Raw genomic sequence first — 22,079 nt, 5'->3', positions numbered from 1 at the left:
CCTCCCCCCTCTCCCCTCTCCCCTTTCATAATGCAAGAGAATAAATGAAGGAGCAGGCAGGTAGAAGTGTTATGTATTTTGTGTTTTGAGCCTGGGGTGAGGTAACTCCAAGTTCCTTGGAGTGGAGGGCCAATGTTAAAGAATGATCATATAGGTGTTTTGTCAGCCTAAGCAAAGTCTACCCTTGACTAGAGGCAGGAGGGCAGGTTCTGTGGTTAAGTAAAAACCCTAACAGTGTAGCAAGTCAAAGGCCAGGAAAGGTATGACATAAAGTCATAAAGACAAAGAGAAAAGGTTGAGCACAAACTTCTTTCTCAGATGGAGAAATGGAGAAGTGCTAGAAACAGGGTCACCTTTGAGTAATACATTAGCATCCTCCCTAAATAAAACAAAAGAAGGGAAAAATGAAGGGAGAGAAGGGGAAAAGGAAAGAAAGAGGGAGGAAGGAGATAAGTTCTGTTTCTTACAGTGAAAAGTAATTTACAAAACTGGTTGCTCTAAGTTGGTATGGATTGATTATGTTGTACTTCCCAATACTATAAAGATGTTTGCATAAATTCATGGAAGGCAGATCCATATTCATTACTGAGAGAATCCAAAGTATAGAAAAGCAGGCTGCTCTAGTATAAAAAGCACTAGATCTAGAGTCAGAAGATTTAGGATGGAATCTGTCTTCATCACGAACTATTTTGTATGACTTTGGATAAGTTATAGTACCTCGGTTTTCTCATTTGCAAAAAGAACAAATAATATCTATTTCACAGATGGTTAAAGTACAGGAGACAATGGATGTGAAAAACTTTTAATAAACTTATTAGTAAACACATACATTCCTTGAGACTGATGTTAGAAAGAGCTTTATCTTCCTAGTAAACTATTCTCCTTCTCTTGCCTAATTAATCCCACTATTAGATTTATAAACAGTACTTTTGGTGAGAAATAGAGAGCATACAAAATGGACACTGATGTTGTTATTTTACCTGATTATAGTGCACTACTGTCCTCCCTCCTTTTGACTCTATGCTTCAGTGAAAATGTATGCCTTATCCAGGGACTCAAGCTCAATGTCTGGCAGACGTCAGAGTGCTCCGGCCCCATACTTTATATGCAAGAGGCAGTCATCTCTGTGTGCTACAAGGAGACTTGGAGAGATTAACAAGGACATACGAAGTATTTTCCTTCTAGTATTCCTCATATTTAAAGGTAACTCGGACTATGTATAACATTTTGACAAGGTTATATATTATACTGAAAATAGAAAAAAAAATTCTCAACTACAGACAGAGGCTAGAATTTTCTCTAATGCGCAAAGACAGCTATGACCATACTACAGTACTGTGATGGAGAGCTGCTGGTTTGACAACTCCGGGCTGTTTCCTATACAGTGACATGCATGACAGCAAATGACTCCTCAGCTCGCCTTTCTCAGGTGGCAGAACAGTAGAAGGAAGCTAAGGTGCTTCTTACTAAGCACAGGGTCATCCAAGAATGAAGATGCATTTATGCCATTAACTATTTAAAAGCTAATGGCAAAGGAATTCCCCTCACCTTATGGCTACTCGTATATGTTCTTTGACTAAAGGGTGGAAAAGAGAAGACTATATATATTTTTGCCTGAATATCTGTGCATTCCCTGGGTGTGCGGCTGTATATGAAGGCGGTGTTAAATTGGTCAGGGGAGGGTATCCTCAGAACCACTGGTTTTTGTCCAAAAACGTTATTTACCACCCAATGTTCCATAAAATCGTCAAATCGAAAGTTTTATCCGGCTGCCTAAAGAGATTTTATACCAGTTCATTGATTTCCCTTATTTCAGATGATAGACACTTTGGGTTTTGTTAGCTGGTTATCACTAAAGTTCAAAGCCTAGTAAGAGTTTGCTATCAGTAGTTTAAGGTACAAACTAGCCATGGCCAGGCCCCTTCAGTCCATGATGCTACAACTTAACTCCAAAGTGAACTGTCAGTGTATCTGGAGAAAGTATTTTTATTTCTCCTTAACAACCTACACAACAATTAATTCAAGAGACTGCCCTAAATCTATTCTCCAAGGACACCAGAGTCAGGTCCTGCTATCAGCTAGGCAAAAGGGGCAGCTGCTCAAGGTTAATTCTGATAGAGGAAACTAGTGCTTTTGGCCTTCTGCCTAAGAAGGCAGGTAGCTCAGTGAATAGGCATTTTTGGAAGAGCTCAAATAAGGGACTATGTACCCATTCTGAAATTCAATCCATATTCCCCTACGTTTTTTTTTTTTTCTTTTCTTTTTGCACCATCTTTTGACCTGTTCTTCTATGGTCCTCACTCCCTAGATGAGTCAAGGCAATATCTCCATACACTTGCCTTCATTCTATTTCTACTAATAGAACAAATAGGGTATTACTGACACTTGAACGCTAACCTAGAATTGAATTATATTTTAGAGGAAACTTCAGAATCTCAAAAATTATGGATGAAGGAACACCATTCTAGAGCATGAAAGGCAAGCACCCATGTTATCTGAACTGGGACTTGTAGGTAGATGGATAGAATTGAATGCATAGTTGATAGCTAAAATTAGGTACAAAAAAGTACTTTAAAAATGGCTTAGAAGAAGATATATGGTAAGCAAATAAGCATGTGAAAACATGTTCTCCATCACATATCATCAGGGAAATGCAAATTAAAACAACAAAATATACTACATACCTATTAGAATGTCCAAAATCCAGAACCCCAACAACATCAAATGCCGGCCAGGATGTAGAGCAACAGGAACTCTCATGCATCGCTTGTGGGAATAGAAAAAATGGAAGTCACTTTTGAAGACAGTTCAGAAGTTTCTTACAGAACTAAACATACTCTTACCATACAATCCAGCAATCACACTGCTTGGTATTCACCCAAAGGTGTTAAAAACTATGTCCACACAAAAACTTGCACAAGGATGCTTACAGCAGCTTTATTCATAATTGCCAAAACTTGGAAGCAACCAGGATGTCCTTCAGTAGGTGAATGCTATGGGATTCCACCAAAAAGACAAATATCAGAATAATTAATATTCCAGAAGGAGAAGAGAGGCAGACAAGGGAATATTTTATTTAAATAGATAATAGCTGAGAACTTCCAAAACCTGATGACAGACTTGGAAATACATATTCACAAAGCTAATAGATCACCCTATTATCTCAATGCAGACACCTTTTCCAAAACACATTACAATGAAACACTAAAAATCAATGATAAAGAATCTTAAAGGCATCCGGAGGAAAAAAGAATGTAACCTACAAAGGAACCCTGGTTCAATTATCAGTGGATTTTTTTTTTCCAGGAGAAATCTATAGCCCAGGAGAGAGTAAAATTACATATTCAAAGTGTTTAAAAAATTTCCAGCCAAGAATTCTTTGTCTGACCAAATTATCGTTCATATATGAAGAAAAAATAAAGGCTTTCCCAGACAAACAAAAACTGAGGAAGTGTACCACCACTCTATCTACCCTGCAATGAGTTTTTCAAGCTGAAATGAAAAGATGCTAAGCAGTAACATGAAAACATACAAAAGTACACAACACACTGGTAAGAGTAAAAAGTAGACAGAATTAGAAAATTGTAACTCTATATTAGGATGTTACATTAACAAATCAACTATGGTATACATGTTAAAGGAAAAGAGTAGTAAAAATAACTATAGTTGCTATAAATTTTTAATGAATATACAACATAAAAAGAGGCAAATTGTAACATCGATAACAAAAGGGAGGAGTACAAGGGTAAAACCTTTATATGTGATCAAAGGTAAGTTGCTGTCAGCCTAAAATGGGTTGTTTTATCTATTATGTTTTATGTAAGTCCCATGGTTAACAACAAAGCAAAAACCCAGAGTAGATCCACAAAAGACAAAGCAAGGGGAAACAGAGTATACCACCTTGGAAAATAACCAATTTAGAAAGGTAGGCAGAAACGGAGGGAAAAAGCAACAATGGAAGTACAAAATAATCAGAAAGCAATTAATAAGATGGCATAAAAAGTCCTTACATGTCAATAATTACTCTATATGTAAATTGAATTCATCAAATAAAAGGCACAGAGTGGCTGGATAGATAGAAGAAAAAGACTTGGCAACTATATGCTACCTACAAGACACCTACTCTAGTTTTAAGAACACATATAGGCTCAAAGTGAAGGGATGAATAGTCTATGCAAGAGGAAATCAAAAGAAAGTGGGCATAGCTATACTTTGACAGAAAGACTTTAAGTCATGAACATTAACAAAAGATGAGCAAGGTTATTATGTAATGATAAAGGGGTTGATCAATCAAGAAGATATAACAATTATAAATATATACTTAACCAATATCAGAGCACCTAAATATATTAAGCAAATACTAACAGATATAAGGGAGAAATAGACAACATTACAATAACAGTAGGGAGTTTCAATACCCCACTTTCAGCAACCAATAATCCAGACAGAAAATCAACAAGGACATGATGGTCTTGACCATATATTAGACCAAAAGTACCTAACAGACGTCTATAGAACATTCCTTCTAACAGCTGCAAAATACACATTCTTCTGCAGTGCACACAGAACACTGTCAAGGATAGATCACAAGACAGGACACAAAACAAGTCCTAGCAATTTTGAGAAAATTGAACTCATACCAAGTATCTTTTCTGACCACAATTGTATGAAGTAGAAATAAAAAAAATGAGGAAATTTGGAAAATCTAAAAATATGTGGAAACTAAACAACAGATGCTGAACAACCAATGTGTCAAAGAAAAATAAAAAGGGAAATTAAAAAACATCTCTAAATGAATGAAAATAAAAACACAACATATCAAAACCTATGTGATCTGCAAAAGCAGTTCTGAGAGGGAAGTGTATAGCAAGAAATAGAGATATTAAAAAATTAGATTAAAAATTGAACTTTACACCTCAAAAAACTAGAAAAAGAGAACACATTGAGCCCAGAGTTAGCAGAAAGAAGTAAATAATAAAGGAAAAAGAGAGAAGCCTCAAATAAAATCAGAAAAGAAATAGGAGAAATTATGACATACTACAGAAATACAAAGGATCATAAGAGAATACTATGAACAAATATATGCCAACAAATTAAATAACATAGAAGAAATGGATAATTTCTTAGATTCCTACAACCTACCAAAACTGAACCAAGAAGAAACAGAAGGTCTGAACAGACAAATAACAAGTAAGGAGATTGAATCAGTAATCCAAAATCTCGACACAGTGAACCCCAAGACTCGAGGGCTTCACTGGCAAATTCTAACAAACATTTAAAGAAGAAATAATGACAATCCTTCTCAAACTCTTCTAAAAAATAAAGAGAAGGAAACATTTCCAAACTCAATTTATACCAAAGCCAGATAAAGACACTCTAAGAAAACTATAGACCAATATCTCTGATGAACACAGATGCAAAAATCCACAACAGAGTACTAGCAGACTGAATTCGAGAATTCATTAGAAGGATTATACATCATGACTAAGTGGGATTTATCCCTGAGATGCAAAGGTTGTTAAATATATAAAAATCAATAAATGTGATACACCACATTGACAGAATAAAAGACAAAAATCATATGATCATATCAATAGATATAAAAAGTATTTGACAAAATACATCTTCTCATGATAAAAACCCTCAACAGATTGGGTGTAGTGGGAACATAACTCAACATAATAAAGGCCATACATGACAAACCCACAACTAACATTAATTCAATGGAGAAAAACTGAAAGCTTTTCCTCTAAGATCAGGAGGAAGACAAGGGTTTCCACTGTCATCACTCTTCTTTAATGTAGTACTGGATGTCCTAGCTAAAGCAATCAGGCAAGACAAAGAAATAAAAATCCAATCAGAAAGAAAGATGTAAAATTGTCATTGTTTGCAGATGAAATGATCTTCTGTAAATTTATTTTTCAATTAGAGTTGACATTTATTATATTAGTTTCAGGTGTACAGCATAGTGGTTAGACATAATTTACAAAGTAATCCCCCCAATTACTCTAGTACTCAATGGGCACTATACATAATTATTACATTATTGACTACATTCCCTATGCTGAACTTTACATCCCCATGACTTTTTTGTAACTACCAATTTGCACTTTTTAATTCCTTCATCTTTTTCACTCAGCCCCCAGCTCCACTCTCATCTAGTAACCATCAGTTTGCTCTCTGTATCTATGAGTCTGTTTGTTGTTTGTTCATTTATTGTGTTATTTAGATTCCACATATAAGTGAAATCATATGGTATTTGTCATTCTCTGACTTATTTCACTCGGCATAATATCCTCTAAGTCCATCCATGTTGTTGCAAATAGTAACATTTCATTTTTTTTATGGCTAAGTAATATTCATTGTATAAATGTACCACATCTGCTCTATCCAATAGTCTATTGATGGGCACTTAAGTTGCTCCCATATCTTGGCTATTATGAATAGCATTGCAGTGAACATAGGGATGCATATATCTTTTCGAATTCGGGTTTTGGTTTTCTTTGGATAAATACTCAGAAGTGCAATTGCTGGGTAAAAAGATAGTTCTGTTTTTAATGTTTTGGGGAACATCTAAACTATTTTCCATAGTGGCTATACCAATCTGCAATCCCGCCAACGGTTCATGCAGGTTCCCTTTTCTCCACATCCTCGCCAACACGTTTTTTTTGATTTACTGATGATAGCTATTCTGACAGGTGTGAAGTGATATCTCATGGTGGTTTTAATTTGCATTTATTTCTCTAATGAATTGTGATCTTGAGCATCTTGTCATATGTCTATTGGCCATTTGTATTTCCTCTTTGGAGAAATACCTATTCAGGTCTTCTGCCCATTTTTATATTGGATTGTTTGGGTTTTTTGGTACTGAGTTGTATGAGTTCTTTATAAATTTTAAATATTAACCCCTTATCAGGTTGTCTTTTCATTTTGTTGGTAATTTCCTTTGCTATGAAAACTTTTTAGTTTGATATAGTCCATTTACTTTTCTTCTGTTTCTCTTGCCTGAGGAAATACATCAGAAAATATATTACTAACAGTAATGTCAGAGAGTTTACTGCCTATGTTTTCTTCCAGGAATTTTATGGTTTAGGGTCTTACATTTAAGTCTTTAATCCATTTGAGTTTATTCTTGTGCATGGTGTAAGATCGCTCAGTTTCAATTTTTTTCATATATCTAACAAGTTTTTCCAATACCATTTATTGAAGAGACTGTCTTTACCCCATTGTATATTCTTGCCTCTTCTGTTGAAATGATCTTACAATCCCAAAGTCTCAACTGGAAAACGGTTGGATCTAATCAATGAATTGAGTAAAGTTGCAGATTATAATGTTAACATTCAGAAACCAGTTGCATTTCTATGTACTAACAATAAAATATCTGAAAAAGACAAAACTATGCCATTCTCAATAGCATCAAAAACAATAAGATATCTCGGAATAAATTTAACAAAGGACAGTTTTGTACAGTGAAAACTGCAGACTTTATGTCTTCTTGGATTTCTTTCAACAAACAAATGGAAAGACATCTTGTGTTCATGGTTTGGAAGAGTTAATATTGTTAAAATATCCATGCGACTCAAAGCCATATATAGAGTGAACACAAGTCCTATTTTTTCCCACAGGAAAAAAAGTCCTAAATATTGTATGGAACCCCAAAAGACCCCAAATAGCCAATGCAATATTAGAAAGAACAAAACCAAAGACATCACACTTCCTGATTTCAAATAATACTATAATGCTATAGGAATTAAAACAGTATGGTACTGGCATAAAAATAGATGCATAGGCCAATGGGACGAAATAGAGAGCCCAGAATTAAACTCTTGTACATATGATAAACTAATATTTGATAAAAGAGCCGAGAATATTCAAAGGATGGCCTCATTTAAGAAATGGTACTGGGAAAACTAGATAAGCAAATGCAGAAAAATGAAGTTAGATCTTATCTTACATAACTCACAAAAATTAACTCAAAATGGATTAAAGATTTAAACATAAGATGTGATATTATAAAACTCCTAAAAGAAAACAGGGAAGAAGCTCCTCAGCATTGGCTTTGGCGATGATTTTTTGGATGTGACACCAATAGTGCAAACAATAGAAGAACAAAATCAACAAGTGGGACTACATTAAACGTAAAACCTTCTGCACTGCAAAAAAATAAGTAAATAAAAATAAAAAGATAACCTACAGAATGGGAGAAAATATTTACAAACCACGTATCAGATAAAGGGTTAACACCCCAAATTTATAAAGAACTCATATAAGTTAATAGCAACAAAACAAACAACCCTCCCTCCCTCCCCAACAATCCAATTAAAAAATGGGCAGAGGAATAAAGAGACATTTTTGCAAAGAAGATATCCAAATGGCCAAACAAATAGATAAAAAGGTGCTCAATGTCACTAACCATCAGGGACATGTAAATCAAAACCACAGTGAGCTATAACCTCACATCTGTAAGAATAGTTGTCTCCAAGAAGACAAGAGATAAGTGTTGGAGAGAATGTGGAGAAAAGGAAACACTTGTGTACTGTTGGTGGGACTATAAACTAGTTCAGTCACTATGGAGAACAGTATGGAAATTCTTCGAAAATTTAAAAACAGAACTCTAGAACTAAAAACAGAATCATACCATTCAGCAATCCCACTTCTGGGTATATATCCTAAGGAAATGAAAATAGGTTATTGAAAGAAATGCATTTGAATGTCTATTGCAGCATTATTCACAATAGCCAAGATATGGAAAAAACCTAAGTATCTGGCAATGATACTTAGATGAATGGATAAAGAAGATGTGATTATATAATGGATACTAATGAACCATGAGAATAAGGGAAATCATGCCATTTGTGACAACATGGATGGACCTTGCGGACATTATGCTAAGGGAGATAAATAAGAGAAAGACATATACTGTATGATACTCTTTATATATGGAATCTAAAAAAAAAAAAATCTTAAAAAAAAACAGAGAGGGGAATGGTGGTTTTCAGGGGCTACGAGGTGGGCAAACGGGAGAGATGTTGAAGGGTACATACTTGCAGCTAGTAAATAAGTAGTGGAGAGCTAATACAAGCACAGTGATTATAGACAATAAAACTCTATTATAAACATTAAACTTGCTGAGGCTAGATCTTAGTTGTTCCAGACCACTGAAAGAAATAATAATTATGTGATGTGATAGTGGTGTTAACTAATGGTACACTGGCAATCATACTGCAATATAAATATATCTAATCAATATGTTGTACACCTTAAACGTATAATATTATGTGCCTATTATATCTCAATAAAAGTACCCTGAAATAGTTTTATTACATACATATACATACATACATATGTATATTGTGTATATATGCATGTACATTCTTTATTATATTGTTAAATTTTGCATGAGTGATTATTTTCTCTTTTATTTTTTTCATCTGAGTTTGGAGGTTATATTTTACATATCCATTTTTTTTAGTAGTTACCCCAGATATTTTAACATGGATACTTAAAAAGCCTAATGTTAACATCTGTACTCTCTTCCCAACTAAGGAGACATCAGAATGTTTCAGATCTAATCTATCATCTCTCAAATTATACACTATTATTGTCTAGAATTTGGTTTTATCTTCTCCTAACTTGACAAAATAAATATCATTTTATATAGTCAACATTTATTTAGATTTACCTACATATATATTTACAGAAATCTTTCTGCATCTGTGACTTTCCACTTGATATTACTTCTGCTTGAAACTCATTATTGAGAATCATCTGTAATAAGAATCTGTTGGTGGTTAATTCTGGTATCTTGTTTTCTTTTAGTTTGAATGTTATTTTTTCCCTCTTATTTTGAAAGATAATTTCACCACATATTCCATTGTAAGTTGACATTTTTTTCTTGGCATTTTAAAATATCATTGTCTTATGTTTATCATTTTTGTTGTAGAAAAATCACTCAACTGGGCTATTTATAAACCTTTGTAGAAATATCTTTACTTCCCAGCTACTTTACAGATCTTTTAATGCTTTGCAGTTTCACTATAATTTATATCTAGATGAGAATTTCTTTGTATTTATATTCCCTGTAATTTTTTGGACTTACCAAATCTTAGAATCGGTGGGTTTTTTAAAAAACAGCTGGAAACTTTTGGCCATTACCTCTTGAACTATTGCTTCTAACATGTTCTCTTTATTATGTCCTTCTGAAATTCCTGTTAGACATATGTTAGAACTTCTCACTCTGTCTTCAGTGTCTCTTAAATCTCCTTCATATTTTATCCCTTTAACACTGTACTGCTTTTTTTGCATAATTCCCATCTGTATTCCACTTCACTGATTTTTTCTCAATAATGTCTAATCAGTAACCTATCCAAGGAATTTTTTATTTCAAGGATTATAGTTTTATTTCTGGAAAATATGTTTGGTTCTTTTCACATCTGTTGTGCTGATTTTTATAATTTTTTCCTTGCCCATATTTTTAAGCCTCTCATATTTCTCTAGATATGTTAAACATGCTTATTATATACTCTTCTGATAATATCTCAATACCTTGCAACTTTGATTCTGCTGTTAATTTTTTTTGATTGGCAATTCCTTATGTTGTGATACTGCAAATGCATATCCCTTGGAACTTTATTTGTAGAAATTATTTGAAGATTGATTTGAAGCCGGGTCTCTCCAGAGAGGAGCTGTCTTTGCTTCTGATATTGGTTGAGATACTACCAACCTGCAACTCAAATAAAATTTTTCAGCATAAGGCTTTTCTGACTATTGACCTGTATGAAAAGCAGCTTGTGGTTATACATTCTTATGGAAGATTTATTTATCCTATACCTTGCTGGGTTTTTTTTTTTTTTTCTGCACAGGGAGTTTGTTTCTCATTTATTTTTACACTGAGAATGTTGACCTTTGGGCTCCCAGCTTAATGCTGGAATCTCCCATTAAATTTTCCTCCGTAGGTGGGTCTTGGTTTTATTTCCTATCTCTTATGAAGGGTGACCCTGAGCAGCTATTAAAACAGAAGCTCGGGGTCACCAAGATTTGGCAAATGCCATGAGAACAAATGCTGGGCTACACATTGGCTTATCTAGCAATGATTGATTGCCTCTTTCGCTTTTTTGTTTCCTAAAAATTCATTTAAAAAATTTTAGTATTTTTTTTTTTTCCAGTGGGAAGGTTATTTAGAAAATGTAATGTGCCATAGTGCCAGAGTCAGAGTCAAATCAGAAGTCAGGTGTTTTTTGTTTGTTTGTTTTAAATCCTGTAACATTATATCTAAAGTTTTCCACATAATATTCTAATAGCAAGTGGAGTTGCTTAGTCATTCCCTCAGGATGAGACATTAAGGTATCTCCAATTTTTTATGATTATTTTTTAAAAAGTGTTTCTATAAACACATTAATAATTTTATGTTTAAAGTTATTTTTATAGGATATATTGCCAGTTTAACATTGCCAGACTAAAAAGATGCATATTTTTAAGGTTGTTGATATACTTCACAAATATGCTTTTCAAAAAGGTGGTACTAATTTACAATTTCATTAATAAAAATGAGAGAACTCTATATCCTCATCATTATTTGGTGTGATTGTTTATATTTTATGTTTGCCAATTTTATAAGGGACTTTTCTTTAAAAGCAAAAGCATGATTTTTGTCATTTTAAAAGCTATTTATGATAAAATGTTTAAATGTTTAAAAATTTTGTCTTCTAAGTTTGCATATTTATACAATTATATTATTAGAAGTAAATACAGAAACAATAATCTCCTGAGATAGGTACTAAAAATAAATGTTTGTCAACTCTGAACTATTTTGTTTATCTTTCTTTACTCCTTTCCCCACCCCACTCAACTTCTCCTCTGGTGTTAGGAAAATATTTTTAAACACATAATATACCCTATCTTGAGAATGTCTTCTAGAGGTGCCCAGAGGCCCCCCGGATTCTCCATCCATAGCATTCCCAGTGAATTCCTCCTTTTCATCTACTACATTCTGGGATTAAACCAGTTCACTTCTGGTTAGTTTTCCTGTTTAACAACTGATCCCTACTCTCCGCCCCCATGAAAAAAAAGAAAGAAAATGTAAGAAAACATATCTTAAAAATGTGAAAACTATTTTGCCCTTGGGATTATTGCTTTTGTCTGTATGGTCAAAATACTTTGTGTATGTAGGTGACAGTCTGAGAGAAAGAAGACTCAGCAATCAATATTCTGAAATTTTTTCAAGGGAATAAACACACTTCTTCCTACTTAGGATAATTCTTACGTGCAGATAGTGCAAAACATCTCCTTGAGGGCGAGCCCTCCCTGGCAACAGGAAGAGGAAGTCCCCGCTATGCCTTCAGCTCCACCAGCATTTTTAGCCTGAACTTCCTGAACACCGGCTTCCTCTCAACATCACTTGAACCTGACTTCCCAAGGCCTCAAAGCTTTGTTTTCAGGTCAGGTGCCTCTCGCTCTCATCCGACCAGGTGACTGTTGGCCTATGAAGCAAAGCCCTGGGCAGTCCTGATGGGTGCTTCTCCCTTGAACTCTCCAGCAAATCTGGCTGCTGACAGCTTTTCAGCTGTTTCCTTGGAGTGACTGGTTTCAAATAAGCAGCTGCCTGCTGGGCTTGAATTCTTTGTGTCCCGAGTGGGACAGGAAGGCTCAGGAGTGATTCTCATACAAGGTTACCACTGGTCTGGTAAGGGCCACCATGTCTCCTAGAATCCCTCTTTGAAATAATTGTTATTTTCTATTTAAATTCACTTTTTTAGAATATCCTCGAGGTTGTCCTATTCAGATTCTAACAGACTGACTTTTAAAAATTGATAATGAGCCAAACATTCTGTTTTAAAGGTCACATTTGACTGATTGTCCCCAGAAAGAAATTGTAGCTTGAGTTGTTTGTGTTCGATTTATTTTCTGACAGCCTATTGCGCCCTACCCACAGCCATTGGCTGTCTCTTGGCTTAACTTCTCTTAGGTCAGGATAAAGATTATTTCAATTCAGTCCATGTGAGACTAAGTGAATCATTTTAACAACTCATGACACCAAGAAGGGCAAACACAGCCGTTCCCTCAGGTGTGAGTTCATCTTTGGGTGATGTGATTGGGTATGTGGCTCCTATGCCCATTTGTGACTAGATGATTTAAGAGGGCAGACATTTGTCTCTAGGCTGCCTAGCTTGAATCCCAACATTATACATTTCTACTTGAATCCCAACATTTCTATTTCTAACTCTTCTCCCCATAATTATAAACCACCAAACATCCTATCATCATTATTATTATTTTTGGAAGGGGAACAAAGTTTGTTTTCTAAGGAAGTATATTACATGAAGAAGGTGATTCAGATTTGACATGCTTTAAAACATGCTTCCTATAGGATAACCACAAAATACACAATGTAGCCAGAAACCATTAGTGAAAGGCATTTAGATTGCCAAGTTGAAGTTTGAATAGTGCCACTTCTTAGCTGTATGACTTCAGGTCTGTTTCTCCATCTGTAGAATGAGATGGTAACTACCAGATTCCCTACACTATTCCCATCTACAGAAGTATGGCCACTGATACTTAGGTTAGCAAATTAGGTTCTTAGGAATGTCTAACGCCAAGAACACTTTAAGATACTTTCTCTAGTAAAGATCATTAGACTATTATTTAGCATTCACAAAGCGCTTCTTAGGTATTTGGAGAAACTTTCAGTTAAAACTTTTTTTTTTTTTTTTTTTTTTGCATTAAGAAAAAGGCCTTGGAGTTATAGGTTCTTTCCATTTTTCAAGAGCAACAAAAAGTCCAACTCGAATATTTTGATGAAAAGTGATCTAGATTCAAACTAGGAAACTTAAGAGAGAAAGGTAAAAGCATTTACATTTGGGAAGTCAAAGGCAAGTATTTATCATATATTTAGATATGATCCATATTATATCCCATATATATACGTATATATCTCACCCCCACCATGATTTATTTTAATGTTTTATCTTAATTGTCCAAATTCCTGCTTTCATCTATATCTCCCTAGAGTCTAGTCTCAATGTTAGAAGTAGAAAGATTTTTTAAAATATCAAGGCAGTTCATGCCATTCCTCTGATTAAAACTCTCCAAAAATTCCTATCCCACTCCAACTAAGAGTCAATATCTTTATAATAATCTACAAAGTCCTAAGTGACCCGACTCCCTCTTAATTCTCGTACTCATTGCCCCTTACTGTGCTGCAGCTAAAGGTACTTACTCTTCTCAGGGCCTTTGCTTTTACTGTCCCCTCTGCTTAGGTCAATTCCCAGCTCTCCACCCCGTACCTCTATGGCTCTCTCCTCCTTTTTCATGTGTCACCATTATAGTGACGATCTCCCTTATCACACCATATAAAATGAAACTCCTTCCCTTCCTACTCCCTATCCTCCTTCTAGGCTTCATTTGTCTCTGTACGTTTTATCACCTTCTAATACACTATAGTTTAGTAATTTATTTGTTTTGTTTTTGGCCTTGCCTAGAAGCTTCCTGAAGGCAGAGAGATACGGTTAATTTTATTAATGACTCCTCAGCTCCGAGAATCATGCCAGGTTCTAGCAGGCGCTCACTGAATATTTGTTGAATTAACAAGGGAGAAAATCTAACAGATAGATTTCAGAAGATAAATTTTTCTGACCTTGTCAGATAAAATAATTCCTTTTGTGAAACAAGGTAAAACCTCAAAGGAGATTTTGCTTGAAAAAAAGGAAAAAGAAAAGATGTTAACATAGAAAATACAAGCAACGTACAAATGGTTACATTTGTAAACAAAGTGTTTCTGAAATGACAGAGGCCTAAGACCAGGCACCCTCTTCATTTTATTTTCTTCTTTAGAAAGCCCGGCCTAGAAAGTCATCCTTCCCAGATTCTAAGCGACGCCTCTCTGGGTTTTGCCCTCTCTCTTACAGTGAGAGGTTGGAGCACACATTGCCAATAGAAATGCTGTTTCTCTTAAAAGAACAACAAAACCTTGCACATCCCGTGAGTACCATGCAATTTCCAGCAAACGGAGTTGCAGCATTTATCACACAGGAGATGAGGAGTATACAACTCTAGGTCTTGCCAGCCCTACATTTCTGGTTTAGAGGCTGTTCAGTGTGCATGCTTTCTCTCTCTCTGCCTGCTGTCACACTGAAGACCCACACTTCTTACCTCTCAACATCTCCGTTCCCAAGTCAGATTGCACGCTCAGTTTGCTGACGCAGCTTCCAAGGCCATGTCCCATTTCCAGGAAATGCTAAAAAACTGGCTGCTGCTCCTGATCCTGGGAGATTTTTTTTTTTTTGCTTTTAAGGAATGATCTCGGCTCACTAGATAATTAGCTCCTTAGTGCTAATCCATGTGCATTTACAAAAAGGCTTGCAGGTTTGGAGAAACAAAGACTTGATTAGGTCTTTATCACGGAGATGTAACACCAGGGAGCTCTTACCTGTTAGTTGTATTGCTGATAAAGAGACCCAAGGCTCCTCAGGTTTGCTCACTAATTTCCTTTCCTTCCCCGCTTTTGAAAACATGAAAAACAGGTGGAGCTTGCAGAAAACCCTGGAGTCACAGGTTGCTTTCCTCTAGAATGTTACTTATTTGACTCCTGGGCTTTTGGCAACTCTCCCTTTGTTCTTAGAAGTTCTATGGCCTGCAATCTAACAGCCCAGAATCCCTCTGTACACTTTGTGACCAAGACACTTTGCAATCTAGGCCACTTCTTTTCAAGGAGACTAGGGTACAGTTCCCAGTTCTAAGAGTTTAAAAGAGAAACTGAGAAAGCAGAAATGAAGACAAGAGAGGATGAAATTATGTCAACGAAATCCCGTGACAACTTACGTGCATTTGGAGATCGTGCACATTTTTTTCTTTGATGAAAGGTTTTTTTTTTTTAACTGTTCTGAAAATGCTAATGAGACAAGTTTCAAGAAATTGACAGTAATGGAAAACTTGAATGTTACAATGATATCTAAAAAGAAAGAAATTATTTCACTCATCTTAATCTTGCTTGAGAGGAAAAAAAAAATGTGAGCAGAGAAATGAGACAGCTGGCAATTGAAGCCTTGGGATTCCTAAACCTTCTCTTTTGTGCTCCCAAATGAACAAGGTTTAAGCTGCCTTCAAGAGAAAGTCAATCTAAAGTCCACGATGACTTTTCAAAATGAAACCTTAGGGAACTTTTAAAACTACAAGCTGAAGCTCAGCAAGGTCACTTTCTAAAGTGAAAATTCTTTGTAGGATAGTGATGTGGGGTAAGAAAAGAAAAGAGGGCAGGGTGACATGGCTAGATTTGAGTTAAAAGCCCTATCATGGAATCTGAAAGCATACACACTTGCTCATTGGTAGTTAGTTGGCTTGATCTTCACTAAAAGTTAAAACGTGGGTCACTGGGGAGATCACATAGTTCAGAGGCAAATTTAAAGTTGCTATAAGATCAAAGGAATGTGACAGAGGGACATAGAGAATCCTGCCAGATACCTGCCAAAGCTGCCTGCATCTCAGCCCTTTCCAAGGAGAATGTCTGCATGCTATACAAAACAAAACAAAACAAAACAAAACAAAACAAAACAAAACAAAACAAAACAAAACAAAACCAACCAAACAAAACAGGCAGTAAGGAGGCATCAAGAAGCTCCTTAGCATCCACCCCTTGTGTTCCTATTTGTATCGCTGTCCCAGATGGCCCCTGGATACTGGCTTCATTACTTCCTAACAGAGGGACCTTGGGCATATTCCTTGACCTCTGCCTTTTTATCTACAAATAAAATAACGAATCAGGAATCAAAATAAGGGTGAAACTATGTAATTAAATTTAAGTTAATGTTGTAAGGACTTGTTTCTTCCCTCTTATTTCACGTGTGTAGAGTAATTAATAACTATTTGTTAAGAAACAGTAAGTTGACTTTGAGAGTAGATTGTAGTAGCTGTGAAGCCAGAATGGCTGACCCCGAGCACTCTTAAAAATTAGTTATGTGACTTTAGATATTTTTATTCTCTGTGATTTAGTTTTCTCAGGATGAGAAAATAGTAGTACCCAGTTGATAAAGTTATAATGAAGATAAAATGATATAATGTAGGAAAATGTTATGATGATGATGATGATGATGATGATGATATGATAGTAGCTTTCCCCACCCACAGCCTTGCTGAGTATATCCACCATCTCTTCCTCACCTTCCCCATTTACTTGCATCACTCAAGTCCAGATATGACACAATCCTTTTCCCCAATTAAATGTATTCTATTTTTCATGAAAAAAATAAAGCGAGAACAAGAAAGAATGTTCGAAACAAATGCCATTTGATTTTACAGATGACATGTTTGTAACGTTACCTGGGAGCTGTCATCAAGGTAGAAAGCCGACACTGTGTGGAGTGTAGGGACTCTTCCAGAATAGTTTACAGGGGAATAGAAGAGGAATGCTGAGTTGCATGCTGCCTGAAACCTTCCCTTTCTGCTTTCCATAAGATCTGAGAAAGAACCATAGGTAACCCAAAACCTTCTGGGATGGAAGTTCAGATCTCAGAATCTCTACTTGAGCTTGGATCCCCACTGGCACCTTCTTGTGGCCTCATGCTTCCTCTAGGGCACTGACCTCAGGCATGCAGTTGTGCTTTTGCAGATCTGCCTTCTAAAGCATCTTCTTCACGGAGGGACCATTCTGGGAAGGAGTGCTCCCAGACTGAAAATTGCTGTCTGTGATGGCCATTTTGAGCAACACTTTACATTTACTCCGTGTGTAGCTCTTTCAGCAGCAGGTCTCCCTGTGGGTTATGGAAATGGTTTAAATTTCCTTTCTGAGAGCTCTGTGCTGCCAATGCTGGAGGAGGCTCTTTCATTTCTGAAGTTGGATGACATTCATCCAAACAACATTCACTTTTAAGGACCGAACAGCAGAATATTCTGAAAATTTATGCTATTCTCAGCAAGGACTTCTCTGGCCAGGATGTTAGAAGGGAAGCCTCCAGGGCTGGTAGGACAGAGTGGAACACACTGGTCTCTAGCCTTAACATTTTCTAATGTAGGCGGTTGCATAGAATTAGGATAAAAGGAAGGTGGCTAAAAGTGAGGAACAGGAAATTCCATTTTTGGGTCTCTGTGTGTGTCTCTTAAAATACAGCTACAGTATTTTGGGGGAAAATGTATAAATAAATCATATATTCTATAGACTGCTAAATGCGGACTATTGTTTTCCTCCAAAGTCAGAATTTTAAATGTGTAATTCACAGACGTTTAGAGAAACTATAAAATGTGAGTGTCTCTGTTTTTTAGGGAAGAGGGTGTAGTTTAGATTAGAACGTGGACTTCAAAGCCAAACGGCCTGGGTCGGAGTCCCAGCTCTTCTGCTTGATGGACAAATTACTCAGTTCCTCTGAGCCTTACTTTTTTCATCTGTAAAGTTGGGATAAGAATAGTACCTTCCTCACTTAGTTATGAGGACTAATGCTATAACACATGCAAAACTTTTATAACAGTATCTGCTGTATAGTTAGCATTAATAAGTAATAGCTATCATTATTCTTGATTATCTTTTTTTTTCAATTATATCTACAACCAAATAAAGTTCAGATTCACTGTTCCACAGCTTAATGAAAAAAATGTTAATGATGAATTTTTGTAACATCACCAATTAGCAGTTTAACAAACTAGCATGATAGTGATGGATGAAGCGAAAACGAGCATAGTTTATACTCGCTCAGTAATTTAGTTTCCAAAATCCTTTTGTATACATTTTCCTACAATTGATTCTCACAGTCACTGAGAGATGGAGAGCATGATCCACATTTTATAGATGAGATTATCTGGCTCAGGGAGAGTAAGTTCCTTGCCCAAGGTTGAATAGACAGTTAACTACAAAACCCAGTCCCGTTCCAAATTCCTACAATGATGTGCTTTCCCTTACATTGTGCTGCGTTCCGCAGGCAAGAGATAAACATTCTTATAATTAGGCCGTTGGCTGCATATTATAAGTAGTGCAACTAATTTATCAGGGAAAAGCTGAGGGATTTAAAAACAACACCGCAGTCCCCGAAGCAGTGTAGAGTAAACCTGCACATGACTACCAGTCAATCACTGCTCAAGTTTGCTCTCCGATCACTCATTAGCTCTAGATTCCAGAGAATGCTCTGTGCTGAGCCAACAGAACATGCATTGCTGTCTGGAGAACTTTTGGAAATCCATGCTTAGAGACAGCGCTCAAAAATTCATCAAAAATGGGGGACGAGATGACAAACTGTAAATTTGAAAGATTTATTTATGTCTTTATAACTTAAATATACAGCAATATTAGGCTTTAAACAGATTGCTTTAGCCCAGCCCTCAACTTGACCATCAAGTAATTATGGAACCCTGATGCTGCCTGAGAGATTTACTCACTGCTCCCCCAAACCTCACCTTATTTCCTCTTTGCTATTTTGCTTATATTTAGCTGACCAGGGTATGTTCTCCAGGCCATCAACTGTTTGAATGCTACCCATCTTTCAGATTTACCTCGAATTTTACCTCCCCAGATAGAAACCACATTTATAATACCTGCTTTTGAAATCCTAGAGAAATGAGTTAAATTGCTGAATTCGCCTTTAATTTTAACTGCCACACATTTTCTTTGCACATACATGTACCCTATCCTTTCCACACGACAATGTTTTCTTGAGGGCTAGGAATACATTCTTCACTCCTTTGTATTCCTCACAGAACCTCAAATTATGCCCTATAACTACTAGAACAGCAGACACTCAATCATCAATTGATTACATTTTAAGATCGATCTATACATGCATATCAGCCATGTACCTGATTAAAATTGGGGAAAAAAGGTGCATAAGTCAGCAAAAATAAATCTTTAGTAAACAGAAAAAATTTTTAAAGTTCCTATAATGAGATAATATTTTTTTCTTATAGTTTCACTGCTTCTGCTGACACTCAAGATCTGAATTATGGTTCTTTTTTGAGAACCTATAGGTGCCGAAGATATAAAAGAGGTATGTGAGATAGCAGCTGGTGCTGTTATCTAATAGAATAACACTAACAAAAATGATAAATTGATCTGTAACCCTTACCACAGGGCCATCATTCATAAAGGAAGCTAAAGGAAAAGGCCGAAAGGAAATGTGATTGTCACTCTTACAACTCTTTCAAATGCCTCTCCTGAAAAGTTATTTCTGATGGTTAGGTTATCGCGAGAGAAGAGAGTATAGAAGTGGTGAGTTGCCTGGGGAAAGAATCCTGTTAAAGCTTCAACTAGCTGGTGAGGGAAGAAGGTATCCTATGGAGACCCACTGGTCCTCATAAAGAGGAACTGATAGAAGGTGAGTTTTCATATGTTAGGGGTGAGAGAGAGGTGAAGGGGATTCTCAACAATGAAAGAAAACTGGACCTAGGCAATGACTGTCTTTTGTGCTGGGTGCAGGGAAGCTTTGCTTACCTAGGCCACTGAAACCCTGACCTGAAACCTGTGACATCAGCACAAGTCACACTCGCAGAACTGCATCTGGGGTTTCAAGCTATCTGAAATTGGTTTATCCTTGTTCTTCCATTAGATTGTACCCATTTCATGGGTAGGGACTCTTTTTCCTATGCTTCAGTTTCTGCCTTGCCTGGACCATTTTGTGCATGAGTGAGTGAGTGAGTGTGAGTGTGAGTGTGAGTGTGAGTGTGTGTGTGTGTGTGTGTGTGTGTGTACACACATACAATGCCATAGTTTTAATTGACATATGTGTACAACCCCTCAAAAGTTGATTGATGAAAGCTATTTCTGTCAATGAGAATGTAGGTATAGGTGGTTGCATATTGGTAGTGATGATAAACAAGACTGGTGTTTAAAATGCTAAACCTTAGGCAGTAAGGAGAAGAAAATATTATTTAGAGTTGTGTATAAAGCCAAAAAAAGCTGAAGGACTAGCATGCTGTGGCAGTCCTCCTAGTACCCTACGAGAGTGTTATACACACTATGGGTCACAACCCATTAGTGACTCATGAAATCAAGTTAGAGGGCTACATGAGGATTTAAATAAATAAACAGCCTATTCATTTGAAATGAGATAGAACAGAAAATATCAGAATATATTGCATACTGTGAGAGTATTATTCTGTAAACTTTTGTTGATATAAAAGTATGTCTTGATTTATGATTTAAAAAATATATTTATTAATGTGAGTCATGGTCAAAAAAGTTTAAGACCCATTACCCTAAAGTGTTGTGAGGCTTTCCTTGATTTAATTGGATAATAAAGGACGAGAGATATGCATTAATGCCTAATTTCGCCTTGTAGAAAAATATTTTTAAAAGTCATAAACCTATTAAGCAAAAGAGAAAGAGCTCTCTTCTTAGAAGAGAAAAGGTAGACATATAATCAGTCAAAGGCAATGTCCTGGAGAAGCTGTAGGCCAATAGGGGAACAGACAAATAAATAAGCACTTACCTACGGTGGGTAGCCATTACAAGGTTGCTTATAATAGCAAACTATTGGAAATAGCTTAAATGACCCACAATTAGAAGCTTGGATAAATAGAGTACATATTTACAACTAAACATTTGCAACCATTACACGTAAAGGTATGGATCTACATTTACTGGCTTGCAAAGATGGGTGTGACATATAGTTTAATTGAAAAATGTAGGTTACAAAAATAGTATAGGAGAGGATAATCTTATTTATATAAAATAATGTGATTATATATCTGTGTTTGTGAAGAAATAGACAATTGTCTGGTAGGATGTTTACCAAACTATTAAAGATGTCTATCTCTTCAAGTGGAGTTTCAGTGTACTTTTGTTCTTCATTTCTTTTTCTATTTAAATTTAAGAAGTATCAATTTTATAATTATGCATACATTTGTTTTCTGAAAAATCAAAATAATAATGTTATAATGGCATATATATATAATGTGCAGTAGGAGCAAAAAGAGGTAATTGTCAGGAAAGGACGAGGGAAGAGATTTCTTATGAAATGAGTATTGTTAAGCCTAACGAGGAAAAATAACCTAAGTGAGAGCAACAAGCGAGCGGAGGTGTGAGAGTGTGACTTTGAGAGTGAGTCCATGTATCGTTGTCCAGAATTCAGAGGTAGAAGATAATTTTCCAAGGATAGATAGAGGGAAGA

At 35.9% G+C, this 22,079-nt stretch overlaps 1 pseudogene; it reads right to left on the bottom strand.

The window, feature by feature from the left end:
• Positions 1-22,079, bottom strand: part of LOC120622683 (NAD(P)H dehydrogenase [quinone] 1-like) — a 162,578-nt pseudogene that overhangs the window by 39,557 nt on the left and 100,942 nt on the right.

This window comes from Pteropus medius, unplaced genomic scaffold, assembly GCF_902729225.1.
Source record: "Pteropus medius unplaced genomic scaffold, Ma_sr-lr_union100, whole genome shotgun sequence".
NCBI classification, from domain to species: Eukaryota; Metazoa; Chordata; class Mammalia; order Chiroptera; family Pteropodidae; genus Pteropus; species Pteropus medius.
This window is presented reverse-complemented; position numbering and strand designations above follow the sequence as displayed.